This window comes from Lissotriton helveticus, chromosome 2_1 (assembly GCF_964261635.1).
Source record: "Lissotriton helveticus chromosome 2_1, aLisHel1.1, whole genome shotgun sequence".
In the NCBI taxonomy this organism is placed as follows: Eukaryota; Metazoa; Chordata; class Amphibia; order Caudata; family Salamandridae; genus Lissotriton; species Lissotriton helveticus.
The window spans coordinates 1,232,297,377-1,232,312,275 of record NC_136059.1 but is presented as its reverse complement, the minus strand read 5'-3'; positions in this window follow the sequence as shown (position 1 = coordinate 1,232,312,275).

The window sequence follows — 14,899 nt, the reverse complement described above, 5'->3', positions numbered from 1 at the left end:
AAGGAACGAGTTGAAATGCAGGTGTTCCATAATCCAGCCAGACCCACCTTCTCCTACCTACGGAAACGAGCTGCTGCCACTCTGACTGTGGCTCTGTCTGTTATCAATGTCACGGGCCTCGTGTGCCTCGAAGGCCTGGGAACACAGCTGGTGGGTCACAGTTCCTGCCACATCACCAGAACATTGGACTCAATTGATCCCCCCTCCTTTGTTGCTTCTCCGAATATGTACTTTGTTTGTGGCACCAAAGCTTACACTGGGCTTCCAAAAGGTTGGGGGGGTACTTGCTACATCGCCTTCATTCTCCCTCCAACGTACGTGGCCCCAGCAAACCATCACCGGCAGAAGCGCGCAAGAGACATTGAACAAGCCGACTCCACCGGAGCACAGTTCCTGGATGGAGTGAAGGGACTTGTTCCTCTGTGGGGCCCAATGGCAAACAGCCGCGCCATCCGACACCTGACCCAGGCAGTAGAAACGACCATGAACATCACGGCTGGCATCCTCACTAACAATACGGCCGAGCTTCAGGCAGTCCGCCTGGTGGCTCTTCAGAACCGCCTTGTTCTAGATGTGGTTCTAGCTGACCGTGGAGGAGCATGCCGCATCATCGGATCCAGCTGTTGCACCTACGTGCCAGATAACTCGCCCTCAGTCTACAAAGCAATCGAGCACCTCCACAGACTTTCCTCAGAGGTTCACCAGGAGCAGGAAGGATGGTCGTTTGGGAGCTGGTTCTGGGGTACTTTGAAGGACTGGGGATGGAGGTTGTTTACATTTATATTGATACCGGTCGTGGTACTGTGTGGGTGTTGCCTAGGTATTCAATGCTTGCCACCTTTGTGTTCACTCATTGCCAACTGCATGTGCCCTAAGACTTTGGACTTGGGAACTGAGCACATGAGTCCCCTCTATGAGGTAGAAATACGTGGCCTTATGGGGATAGATCCGAATTGACAAGTTGGCGAGACATGTTAAAAGGGAGGACTGTTGAAATCTAGTTTGTGAACTGAACATCATCTGCGCCATCTTGTCCATTTCCTCAGACTCACGCACAAATATGCACAGCAGCCATTTTAGGTGCCATGGCCTCTCTGCCTACTGCCGATAGCCAGCGCGTCTCTCCCCCTCACTCCCCGGCCTCGCAAGCATCCCCCCCGCGCCCTGACAGCCCCCGGTCTCTCCTGCTTGGGCCCTAAACGCACCTCCAGCGCGACCCTGCCTCCGAGCCACATCCCGTGCTGAACCCCCACACTCTTTCATCTCATTCATAAAACAGGCCCTTTGATAACCTCTTCCTCCTTGCCCGATTGTCCGGCCTGATCCCAGGCCATCACTTAGCCCAACAGATGCAGTTTATTGCCCCTACAGTAGGACCTCGCCTCACATCAAAGGAGCGGGGATTAATCAATGCCCTCACACCCCTAGATCCGACCGATCGCCCGCATTTCTGTTCCCAGCGGAATGTCCAGCTGCGCGATAGCCATCATGCTGAGATTGGGGTGGAGACTCCTACTGTAGATATGTGTGGGAACGGGCCTGAACCAGGGATTCCAAAGATGCCTTTTCCGTACTTCAAAGCAATACCACGGATGTCACAAATGTAATAAAGCCATAAAACTGTGTATAAGAGGCCAGGCCTCAGAGATGCGGTTAGAGCACCTCAAAACCATACCTCGTTGTCCGATCTGATCTGTTCTTCTCCGTCGGAAATAAACTCCTGTTTCCTGCCTTCCAGTCTCCAGCGCCTGCCTCTTTATTTGGTAACCGTGAGTTGGGTGAGAAGCGGATAACGCCGGGCAAACCTTGAAAAGGGGTAATCGACCTGCTCTGCCTGACCCCTTTTTCTACAGGGAGTAGCGTGCTACTCTTCGAAAAAGCGCTTCGATGCCTCATCAGGGGTAGTAAGTGCTATATAAATTGCAAGCCTTTTTACCTCTTCTATCCCTCCACTATCCTTCTCAATCCAAATAACTGACTAACATATCCACCACTCAAATTACTTTTATATTTTCATGAACTAATTCACCACTAATCCTTTATGGGTTCTGGAGTAGCGTGCTACTCTCCGAAAAAGCGCTTTGACGCCTCGTCAGAGTAGTAAGCGTTTTATAAATGCAATTACAATACAATACAATACAATCCTTTCCACCTGAACATATATTAAGGAAGGGGGGAGAGCGGTTCTTCAGAACTTTAGTTTAAGAACTCCATTTCTGTTGCCAAACATTTAACATATTTTCTCCATTTCTGCTGCCAAACATTAAACATATTAAAAGAACTTCCGTGGCTGAGGCGCTTCAGTTTAAAATTATAGGTATTAGACCTGCAATGGCTAACAGGTAACACGAGATAAAGTCTGAAAAAGGAACAACTGCACTGATACAGTTTCTTACTATCTAAATTGAACCTTTGAACATTTAGAGGCAGATTTATGTTAACTGGCGCATCCCCAGAGATGCGCCAGTTAATGTGCGCCACAGTGCGCCACAGCTCCGCCACCCATGGTGCGCCGCATTTACAATGCGGCGCACCATGGTGCAAGGCAGGGAAGATGCGTGACGCATCTTTCGGCGTACGGGTGGCGCATTGCTGGAGTCATGTCGCAAGTGCGACATGACTCCTGCAATGCACAGGGGCCACCCCTACAATGCATGGTGCGTCACCCTTACGCCTGCTTCAAGCAGGCGTAAGGAATTGACGTAGAAAGTGACTGAGTGAAATCTCATAGATTTCACTCAGCCACTTTTAGGAGGCGTTCCTGAGCAGGAACGCCCCCCCCCTGCGCAGGAACGCCTTCTTATGGCGCAGGGCTTTCCAACGTGACGCATTTCCTAGATGCGTCACGTTGTAAATTGTTTGCGCCGCCGTTGCGTCGAATTAAGTTACGCAATTGTGGCGCAAAGAGGCGCAAGGGCCTCATAAACCTGCCCCTTAGACTTTAAAAATCACATTTTAAATACTGGTGTGCTGCATGAAAATATCGCTTCACCCTGAAACAGGCTGCCCTTGCTGGACTTTTCCTGTCTGAAGCCTCTCTCTGCATGGTCCAGGGACCAGGGCTCTTCCTGGCTGCTGTCAACAACTAGCCTTCATGTTGTGCTAAGCCTGCTTTGGGTACACGTGGTGCTGCTTGTTGTGTCATTCAGTTCATGTCGAGTTGACAGCAGAAAGTAACCGCAGTCTGTGGTGTATCTCTGATCCTTCGAATCCCTTGTTTACATGGTTTGGAAACGAGCGGTAAATTCGAGAACCGCCCATTACAGCCTCTCCCAGACCACTAAGTTAAACAGGAAGCTAACTAGACGTCTGCATGTGCTTTTTGCTTTTGACAGGCCTAACTTTACAAATTGTTTTTATTTGCACAAACCTAGCTCATAATACCTACGTCTGCTCCTCCGAGGAATGCTTCAAAATGTTTTTTAAAATTAGGTCTCAAATTAGAAGAAAACATGGCGGTTACAGTGGTACCCTGTTGTGTAAACAGATGGTCATTTTTATGATGTCATTTGGAAATATCTAGGGCGGCAGGTTCACCAAGCCATTGATATTATCTGTTGATCCACCAACGACTTAAATTCATGAAAAATAGGAAAGTGAGCGATCTGATGTGACCTGCCACAACGTGCTTCCTTAATCAATTGTTAGTCATTTAGGGCATATTTATGACGAGTTGTGGCTCTCTTGCACCACAGGAGGTGATGGAAGAGCGATGACAGTACAAAATGTGATATATGAAGTAACGCAAGGCCACCTTGCGTGACCCTGAGTGGCTTCATAACTCTGGAGTAAATCAATGCTGCGTTGCGTTACTCTGCCTTGCAAAGGTGTTCCTTGGGCGTTGGGCGTTCCCACGCAACTCCCATGGATTTTTGTACATTCCAAGATTTACCACCACTAGTAGACCTGGAATGTGCCAAAAAGATACGCCTTCGCAGGGGAGGCTTAATGAGGAGAAATATTTTCTTTTCTCCTTGTTAATTCCTCTTTTTATGTGTGCTGCATTCTGAGGAATATGCCTCAGGGGATTGTTTTTGTGCAGGAAGGTGCTCCTTCTTTCACAAAAACAATCCTCCTTACACCACAGTCACCCTTGAACCATGGTGCAAGGGTGCCTGCGTTGGAGCTGGGCAGCCAAAATGGCGCCAGTGCAGGGACAGAGGCAGGAATGCATCATACTCTTTTAAATATTGTGCATTCCTGAGCTTTTCCTGGCAAGCAGCACAGCAAGGTGACTTGCTGCTTTGGGCTGTGTCACTTTTAGTTAATAAACAGCGGCTCAGTTTATATAGAAAGCATTAAAATAAAATCTTTGTAAATGTATCCATATTACTGGCCTTGAAAGAATACAAACATATTGGTCTTTTTCATAAAATTCCTGCCCTCCTAATGGTGTCTATTAGATAGGGCAGAAAAATAAACTCAGGCCAGGTTTTTGGGAGATCTTTAACATGAGGACGTAATTCACCCTTCTCTTTTTTCTTCCTTTTGCCCTTTTCTCCTCTCCTCTCTTCCCTCCACTCATGTATACTCCGTGCTCCATGTAAATATATATTTTTTTTACAATAAAAAATTACAGAAATCAAAAAAAAAAAAAAAAAAGGTTAGCATGAAAAATACAAGTGGCACAAGCAAGATTCACTCGTGTTCTGCCCATTCATGGGATTTCCATGAACTGCATGGAATTCTGTGACTCAGCAGCAACATTTTGGGAATTTTGCTTATCAAGCATAAAGCAAAATTCTCAAAATGACATAAATTATGGCGGTATAATTTAAATGTCACCAGTGCAAATTTTTGAGAATGGTTTCACTAGCTGAATTTACAATCACTTTAAATACCGCAATCCTGGCTAAAGATTCTGTAAGGAAAAAATGCCTCTTTTCGCATAATCACCCCCAGACATTTGGACTGATGCTGCTTGTTTTCGACTTTGAAAGTGCACCGAGACCGGCCAACTAGGCCTCAGTGCCAGTGCTCTGGCCCATAAAAGTGTACATTCGATTGGCTTATCCTCAATTGGCATAATTTAACTTACTGAAAAGTCTCTAGTATATGGTACAAGGGGTACCTACGGCCTGTCATTAAACCATCTCTCATGTGGTGCACCACTGTTAAAGCCACTACAAGTGTGGAGAAGCAAAGCATGACTCCGAGTTTGCCATTGCAGACCAGCAGAGCAGTTTTTCAACTGCTAACTCATCTTCACTATTTCCATCAATAGCAAAGACCAAACCTTCTTTTTTAATATACATGCCACCCTTAAGGCTGGCCTAATGAGCCCTAAGGCAGGGTGCAGTATATTAGAAAGCAGCCCCTGGGCCCGATTCACAGAACTAACTTAAGACAAAATCCTAAACTTACTACCATTTTCGTATTCACAGAAGATACTTACTCATTTTGGTATTGACAGAAGACACTTACTCATTTCGGTATTCACAGAAGTTAGGAGTCCTAACTTTAGGACTCCTAAATGCCTTCTGTGAATACCGAAAGTCTTAAAATTAGGATTTTTCTCAGTTTAGTTGTAGTAAAGTTAGGACTCCTAACTTTAGGACTCCAAAATGCCTTCTGTGAATACTGAAAGTCTTAAAATTAGGATTTTTCTCAATTTAGTAGTAGTAAAGTTAGGACTCCTAACTTTCGGACTCCTAAATGCCTTCTGTGAATACCGAAAGTCTTAAATTTAGGATTTTTCTCAGTTTAGTAGTAGTAAGGTTAAGAAACATCCTAATTTTAAGACTTTTGGTATTCACAGGAGGCATTTAGGAGTCTGAAAGTTAGGAGTCCTAACTTTACTACTACTAAATTGAGAAAAATACTAATTTAAAGACTTTCGGTATTTACAGCAGGCATTTAGGAGTCCTAAAGTTAGGAGTCCTAACTTTACTACTACTAAACTGAGAAAATTCCTAATTTTAAGACTTTCGGTATTCACAGAAGGCATTTAGGAGTCCTAAAGTTAGGAGTCCTAACTTTACTACTACTAAATTGAGAAAAATCCTAATTTTAAGACTTTCGGTATTTACAGCAGGCATTTAGGAGTTCTAAAGTTAGGAGTCCTAACTTTACTACTACTAAACTGAGAAAAATCCTAATTTTAAGACTTTCGGTATTCACAGAAGGCATTTAGGAGTCCTAAAGTTAGGAGTCCTAACTTTACTACTACTAAACTGAGAAAAATCCTAATTTTAAGACTTTCGGTATTCACAGAAGGCATTTAGGAGTCCTAAAGTTAGGAGTCCTAACTTTACTACTACTAAACTGAGAAAAATCCTAATTGTAAGACTTTCGGTATTCACAGAAGGCATTTAGGAGTCCTAAAGTTAGGACTCCTAACTTCTGTGAATACCGAAATGAGTAAGTGCCTTCTGTGAATACCAAAATGAGTAAGTGCCTTCTGTGAATACCAAAATAGTAGTAAATTTAGGATTTTGTCTTAAGTTAGTTCTGTGAATCGGGCCCCCTGTGTTTTTCCATGTCTTGACAGTAAAAACCTTGCACTGTCGTTTTTACTGTAGAAAGACTAGTAACCTTATTGTTGAGTATAGAGCAACACGCTGACAACTCAGCAGTGCTAACTTCCAAAGGGGACTACTAAATATAGTACTTCAAGGTATCAAAATAATCATTGCATTAAATCCGACTTGTTATTCAAGTCAAATTTAATTTAAGTATTTCACAAATGGCAACTTTAGAAAGTTGCCACTTTGTTGCCCAGAGTTGTCTCTAGCCTTGTACAGAGCTGCTGTCCTCGAGACAGCCTGCCATCTCCTGGGGAGAGATGATCATAACTCACTGAAAGAAGAAAAAGGACCTGCAGAGGGAAGAGATGTGAATTCCTCCTAGCAGGATGGCCAGAGTAGGTTTGAGACCGAAGAGTTAGCCACCATGAATGGTTGACACACATGGAACAGTCTGCCCTTTTGTTTTAGCAGACAGACTGCCATTTTAGACATAGAGGGAAATGCTATTGCCAAAGTGGTTTTTAAGGTGATTATAGCCTCGAAGTAGTCACACCTCTGGGTTGGGCTAGAGAGCTCCACACACAGAGAGAATGGTTCTGCCATGTTGGGAGTGGGCAGAATAGTGCATACTGGGATAGCTAGGTGCCACACTTTGCAGGAAGTCATCATCAGGCAAGTGGACCTGGTACCCCATTGGCCAGTTAGTCTCCCCTTCCTCCTAGGCTCATACAGAGCAGAGCAGTGGCACCCCTTGCACCCAAACCTCAGATCACATCTGTTTTGGAAAATGGACGAAAGAAGGACTGCCACACTGTTCCTTGGATGAAGCAGAGAGAGGCTGCACCAAAGACTGGACTGTACCTGCTGCACCTTGGACTAGCAGAGAAAGAGAGGACTGTGCCTGCGGTGTCCTACTCTTGAAAAAAGTTGCCTATGTGTGTCAGACACAGAAGTTAACTCCTAGAGCAGGTGGCTACCTCCCTACTACACTCTAAACAGAATGAGAAGGACCCTTTAGTAACCAAAGGACTAGGGTTCAATCCAGAAATAAAAAACAACAGTGTGTCCTTTGGTCAACCAATATTGAAAAACGTATTCATTCGAACATTATCTCACTCACACAGATTCAACTGAAGGGGACACAATTACCATTGAAAATGCAGTGTGCCAACACATAAATAATAGTGAAATTATTACATATTAATTTATCAAAAACATTTACCAAAGGTAGCAAGTTAACAACAAGAGGACATTTGATCATACATAATTCATATACGTATAATTTAAATAGTGACATTATTACATATTAATTTAATAAAAATATAAATCAAATGTAGCATGTTAAAAACAAGAGGTCATTTGATCATACATATTTTATATACTTATAAATTAAATAATCACACAATAAATCGATAGATAAAAAGAGTTAAATACAAAAGAAAAAAGAGAGTTTTAAATGACAGTACACTTTGCCATTTGAAGACCATATCCGTGTTAGCGTGACATTGGTGCTGGGACCTGATATACTGAAAACAATCAATATCTAGTGAAACAGCCAACTACAGGGATTATGAAGCTAGTGCGTCGACGGGTTTCGATGGTATTTGCTTGATTTAGACCATCTTTATCAAGACTTTAAATATTACTCTCTGAAGGTATATCTATAATTAAAAACATAAAATTATTACACAACACATAAACATGAGACATTATTTATACAATTATACACAGTGAAAAAAGAAAAAACACTCATGGTATTAGGAACATGATTAGTCTGCTCTGATACTCCAATAAATGGGCAAATATTACAAATCTCACTATCGGTGTTCAGGACATCACTGCTTCAACAATCCAATCTAAAACCCTCAGTAGGTCCCAAAATGAGACATCAACACACTCACCCATTCATACACTCTTAGTCCTACCCAAAGGGTAGCATACTGTGGAGGAGCAAGCCAGCACCCTCAAAAATTCTATTAGTTGTATAACTCCATAAGGAGGTTGACTATACCTCATCTTTGTAATTTTTACCAAAACGCAAGAATCACTTTGAATAAGAAGCTCCTGTATAGGTGACTGCAGTCGCTTTTTCAGACACAGGAATGTATCATTAAAAACCTGAGTAGAGACCAGAAAACGGTCTCAGTACCCGCACATTGAGTGTTATGTTTTAATCTTAATTCAGTTCGGTTTAAAAAAAAAAAATGAATCTTATCTCACCTTTCATTTTAGACAGAGCGGTATACATAGATTAATCCGCTGGAGTGCGCATCATGTATCTATGTAAAATAAGGCCACACAACTTTCCTAGCTGCTCTTTTATGATCACGCAGTCTAGTACAAATGAACAGATTAATTAAAAACCCATACTTGTAGTGAACAATTTCAAATAATGCGAAAATGAAACAATGGGGAGTGTCGACCTACCTCCAAAACATCACAAAATAATGATAGGGTCCCATAAAAAATATATTCTTTATCAAGAGGATAGTGCTTCCTGCTTGTGCTAGGGTGATGTCGGACAAAATATACGGCACACACCCTTCAATCAATAGGGTCTGAGAAAAACAAATATATAATAGAAACCAGATCTCTTTTACTATAAGGAAGTCTCATATCCCAAAATACTCTGCTGTAATCGGAGACCAGACCAGTAGACTAGTGCCAAGTGCTCTTGTGCTGGAATTCACTGGACTTCGAGAGAGATGGACACCTGAGTCCAAAGACCCCCCACCCAAGCTTGAGGACCAATGGGTACCCACAGCAAGACCCGTGGCAGCGGCTCCGCATTGTCAGCATCTTTGAGCATTGTCAGCTTCTTCGGCATCTTGTATCCTTTGTGTCAGGACCACTCCATTGACTTCAGTGCCAGTGGCAGTTTCACCATAGAACTCGGAACTGGACCGGAGACAGGTAACTCCCCTGGACTCGACTAATCCTTGTGGCTGGCTTCCTATCGGAACTGACCACAAAGAGTCCCCATATAACTGTTTTAATCTTGCTTAATGTGACTAAACCTAAACTACGATCACTGTAGACTGCAACGATTTATTGCATTCAGTGAAAAGTAGATTGTTGATGTTTCTTTAAAAATTCATATCTCTGGACCCATCAAGTGGATGTTTGTCATTGAGGTGTCCATTTAAAGACAAAAATAAACCCCATTTTCATAAACTGGTGTCTCATTTTTTTGTACCATGTTTTTCACGTATTTACTTTTTTTCGTTCTATTTAATGCTTTACACTTGTTTCTTCGATATACCCATGACTAAGCTAAAGTTTTACCAACTAACCTGACGGGAGCTGATATGTAATTGTGTCATTATTACATGGTGAGGTCGCACATCAATCTATACTAATATTATAAAGAGAGAGCCCAAACCTTTGAGGCGGCTAATCTCAGTAACCACAGCACCAATCCCAACACCCAATACAGCATTGGAAAGGACAGTTGCAGCAGATGGACATAGGCTATACAGGTGCCCACCATATACATTACAAAGGTAAAAGAACCTTAGGGGTAAAGTAGTCCCTTGTGGGCGTGGGCGTTGTGCTGTCAGCGATGGGCGCGGCAAACAAACCTTCACAGGACTCCCTTGTGGGTGTGTGCGTTGTGAGAGGGGCGTGGACAAACAGCAAACAGCAATGGGCGCGGCATTCATGGGGCGCCAGGCGCGCCATTCTCCGGCATTACTGCTTAAAGCAAATACTGCACGCGAGGCGCGCCATTCCCCAGCATCACTGCTAAAAGCAAATACGGTTCTAAACAAAAACATTCACATTACTCCCTTGTGGGCCTGGCTGTTGTGAGAGGGGCGTGTCGAAACATCAATGGGCGCGGCATTCACGGGACGCGGCTCGTGGCCGTTGTGAGAGGGGCGTGGCAAAACACCAATGGGCAAGGCTTCACAGGCCGCGGCATTCACGCAGCATTACACGCTCACGCCTTAACATATTGCTCCAGGGCTCAAGCGCTGGGGCTCAAGACACTCAGCTTACCAGCGGGGAGCACATGCTTCGCATATTGCACAAAGCTTCGCATAGTGCTCCATGTTGGAAGATAAGCATAAAAAGGAGAAACGAGAAAGGTAGAGGTTGGTAGGATGTAGATGAGAGAGCGCAAACTGACTTAAATGTATGAGTACATCACACTTATCTGTAGTAAGCACAAATCATGAAGAGAAATGCCATGAGTGCTAATAGTATCTGCAAATATATCCTAAATGTATAGTTAATATAGAGATTTAAGTAGAAGTGGAACTAATACAGAAATGTGTGACATTATATGACTTTATTAGACGTGATTATTTTTGAATCCATGTCGTGAAGCTGCTAAAACATAAGATGGCAGGTGGTTAAACGCAGAACGTGGTAGGCCTCAGGGCCAGAGCTGGAGGGAAAGGGAAGATGGTTCTTTTCACGACACAGATTATATTAATGTTTTTGGACATTGCATTTAATAGACCATGATTTATAGAAATGTTTACTTAATAATAGAATAAGAGTATTAACATGCTTTAATTAAATGAAGAAGTTGAATATTATAATCATAATGAGAAATATTGTAGGTCTGAAATGTTTTAGCATTGATTTACACGTACATGTCTGGGCTGAGAAATGTTGCAAGCCTTTTTCTTTTTAGAAGTATATGAGAGTTGGGTTCTTGGCTACAGATATCTGTCTGCAACAGGAAAGGGGGGATCCAATTATAAATGAATGAATAGAGGTCTGTTCAGTGGACGGCCCAGACATGGAGGAGGGTTTTGGAATGTTTAAGGGGTATCAGCGGGCCGGAGAAGAGCCTGAGAAGCAAGGTCAACTCTAACGCATGAGGCCCAAGACAAAGCATCATGGAAAAAGCCAGAAGTTGCACCACGTGAGGGGCGTTCCGCAAGGGGCGTCTCAAATGTTGTTGACTGTTTTGTATTAGGGACAGCACCCCTGGGTGGAGTTAGAGCAGAGACCTGAGGACCCTTTAGAGAGCGGATGGGTAGGCAGTGAGGGGTCATGACTGGAGAACTATAGGTTTTCACCAAGAGACTTAGAGTGGGTGACTTCCCTTGGGGGTCATTCACTGCTGACACCTTTGTTAGGTTGGGATTTGGTTAAGTAGGGATACCATCTAGAACAGGGTAGGGACGCCTAACCTGTGTTTGTTTTCCTCCAACCTAAATGAAGGAGAGATATGCGTCTATGCTGATAGCTTTATTATTCTTAGAACTTGTGTTAGTGATTTCTGTTGCTCGTCTGAGGGCTTTTCGAGAGCACATGTATGTAATTGGACCTGTGTATCTCGTGAATCTCATTCTGAGATGCTTGTATTTGCAGCTCATTATATCTTTACAATAAACTTTTGAAAACTAGAAGTTGTCCGTGATCTTTGGGAGTAGAGTCCTTTCTTGGGTGAACTAACTTGGAAATAGGTGCACTTTCTTTCCTTACAGACAGGCAACAAAGGTTCAGTCGACCAGATCGAGGTTTGGATCAATAGATATAAGGTATCGATCAAAATCTCGCCCTTTCAGTTGGTAGCTATAGAGGATGGTTGCCTTCTTGAGGACGGTGACCTAGGCCAGGTTAGCTTACCCCAAGGCCCCTAGAGATCGATGATCGGAAGAACAGCCCGCTGGAGAAGATCCGGATGACGTGAGACAGAAAAAGCAGCAGTATCGGTCGAGAGTGAGTATAAAGGGTTATGCGTGTTAGATTGCGGTGTTTTGTATTGTATCTATGTTGTAATGTCTGGCGGAGTTGAATGTCTGTAGAGTGACTGTGGAACAGGTTGTGAGCGCGCGCAACCGGTGGAAATCTTAAGTTCAAAGAGAGCTTAAGTGGTTCGGGTGTATCGGACACCCAGAGTAATTGTCAACTAGTGTGAAGGGGGTCATGAGGTACCATTGATCACCCGAGAGACCGAGATAGGGGGAACGTAAGAGTGAGTGCGTGAGTAACGGACGCTGGTCGGAAGTTACTGTGTGTGTAAGCAACCTATCAGAGAGACGATAGACATCTCGTCAGTTGTGTTGACAATTACAGATAGACTGTGGACGTACAGTCGAGAGAAGTGACCGCTTGGTCGGAAGTAGTCATTTTTCGGTGTATGAATGGGACGCATGCATAACCGGGAGACGAGTTGAGAAAGGAGGGGTGCTGCTGCGAAGCGGAGAAAAGTGACGTCAGGTGGTGTCGCGCAGTGATTGGCCGATAGGCCAGCTAGCGAACACGTCAGACAGGGTCGCGACGTGATTGGCCGACAGGAGAAAGACCGCGCTGTGATAGGCCAAGCTAGCAAAGCCGCGACAGGATTGGTGGATTGTCATCAGGAAGTAAACAGAGTAGCGAGGCTGGATTTTGTGCGCATAATTATGAAGTGTTTTAAGTGGCTGAAAGCGGTGTTTAAGAAAGAGAAGCGGGGATCGTATGAAGGGGAAGAAGCCCCGCCGGAGGGTACGCCAGCTCGTTACATGGCAGTAAATGTTGGGTTGCATACGATCCTTTGGATATCAGAGTGGAGTAAGATTACTGAAGGAAATGAGGAACTGACGTTCCCGAAGTACGGGACGTTCAGATTAGAGGTGTTACATCGATTAAAATCAGTCATGACCTCAATGAGACCCTTGCCTAGACCAACCCAGTTTGAAGCTCTTGATGCATGGCTTAGGGCAGCGCATGAAAAGAATATGAACAGACGACAAGAAAGGGTGAAACGATCGGTAAGGGCAGTACAGGATGCCAGGTGGGATGCGGATGCTAAAAGATGGAGAGTGCATAACATGGAAGTAAATAAACTGTACCCAGTGTTAGAGGCGCCCGTAAATAAAACCCCCCTGGAAGAAGATGATGAGAGCGAAACAGAGGATAGCTTGATAAACAGATTATTGACAGACAGGCCACCCCCGTATAATAGAGCAGGGGGAGAGGTCGAGAAGAGTGAAGGAGAAAAGGGGGGCAATGCAGGAGAGCATAGACCGCTTCCCAGTTCAGAGTGGGATCCTGAGCCAAAGAAAGAGCTGTCCCAGCCTAGTCAGGTGCAACAGGTAGTCGGGAGGTTTGTGGTACAAAGAGCGCCGGAAACGGAAAGTGCCACATCCTACCCATTACCAGATGCACTACAGGTACCTGTCACCATAGGTCCTATAATATCGATATATGACCAAGAGAGAGCAAGAGGGGAAGAACGGGTACGGAAGGACAGAGAAAGAGCAGAGAAGGCAAGGAGGAACGATACCACTAATTCCCCAAGTCAGATGCCGATACCCAGAGAGTGGAGTACACCGATGCACACAGCAGGGGACCCGGGAGATCCTGGGGGCCCTAGATGGCCAATGGATCTGAGGGGATCTGGACGAAAATCCTTTCAAGAGCTAAATGAGTACATGAAGCAGTGGGATGAGGCAGTGAAGGCTCAAAAGGACATCAATGCTGCGGAAGCAGAAAGGGAAAGTCAGGACAGCAGAGCACGGACTCACTGCGGGGCTGGGGAGAGTAGCCCGGAGTGGGACTGTAGAGGGAGTAGGGGAGTCACCCATTGGGCCCGGAATGGAGGTAGAACAGACCTGGAAAACGGGGGCCCCGGGAGTGAAGGGGTGGCGCGCCCAATACTCAGTGAAGGGGAGAGGAGAGCACAAGAGTACAGAAACAGCTTTAAATGTCCACACTGTGTGCCCGGCACCAGAGAACTGAATGGGAGTTGTGAGAGGTCGCACCATAGACCCTGTGATGATGGAAATGAGCGCAGCCCAGGGAATATGGGGAACCAGGAAGGATCGTATCGGGTACTGAGCGATACGAGGCAAAGGGAGTGTAGCGACCAGAGGGAAGATAACAGAGAGATGTGCGGTGAGAGGAGAGAAGAAGAAGAGAGTGGGCAGAGCAAGAGTAGGGGTAATAGGCCCGTGTTCCATCACCTTCCAAGATCAGATGGCCGAGCATGGGACCTGGAGAGATGGGAGCAAGGGAGGCCACCCATTAACTCTCCCGAGCCCAAACGCAGAGCTCGAAGTTGGGATGGTAGGGAGACCAGTGAGCCCCCTTCGAAAGACATATTGCGAGCTGAGATAAAAGCCAAGAGACTCGATGTCTCCAGTTTAAGGTCAGACCTGGATGACATGGTAGATGGTACCCTGCCTTTAGAAAGAATGGAAATGTATGAACAGGATGAAATACTGTATATGGCAAAGGACATCACTCGAAAGGCGAGAGCAGTCCATGAGAAATTAGTCGAACTAGCAGGCAAATATATGGTGGATCTGTCAAGAACCAAAGCATTACAGGGTAACCACAGGCTACATTACTCAGATCGAGACCTAGATGAGAGGAGAACGATTGGGCTGAAAACACACATAAGGGAACTGATTACTGGAATAAGGACATGGAGGGCACTAGATAAGTGGGAAGAGAGGTGGTCCAAGAAAGGGACCGGCAGGAGAAGC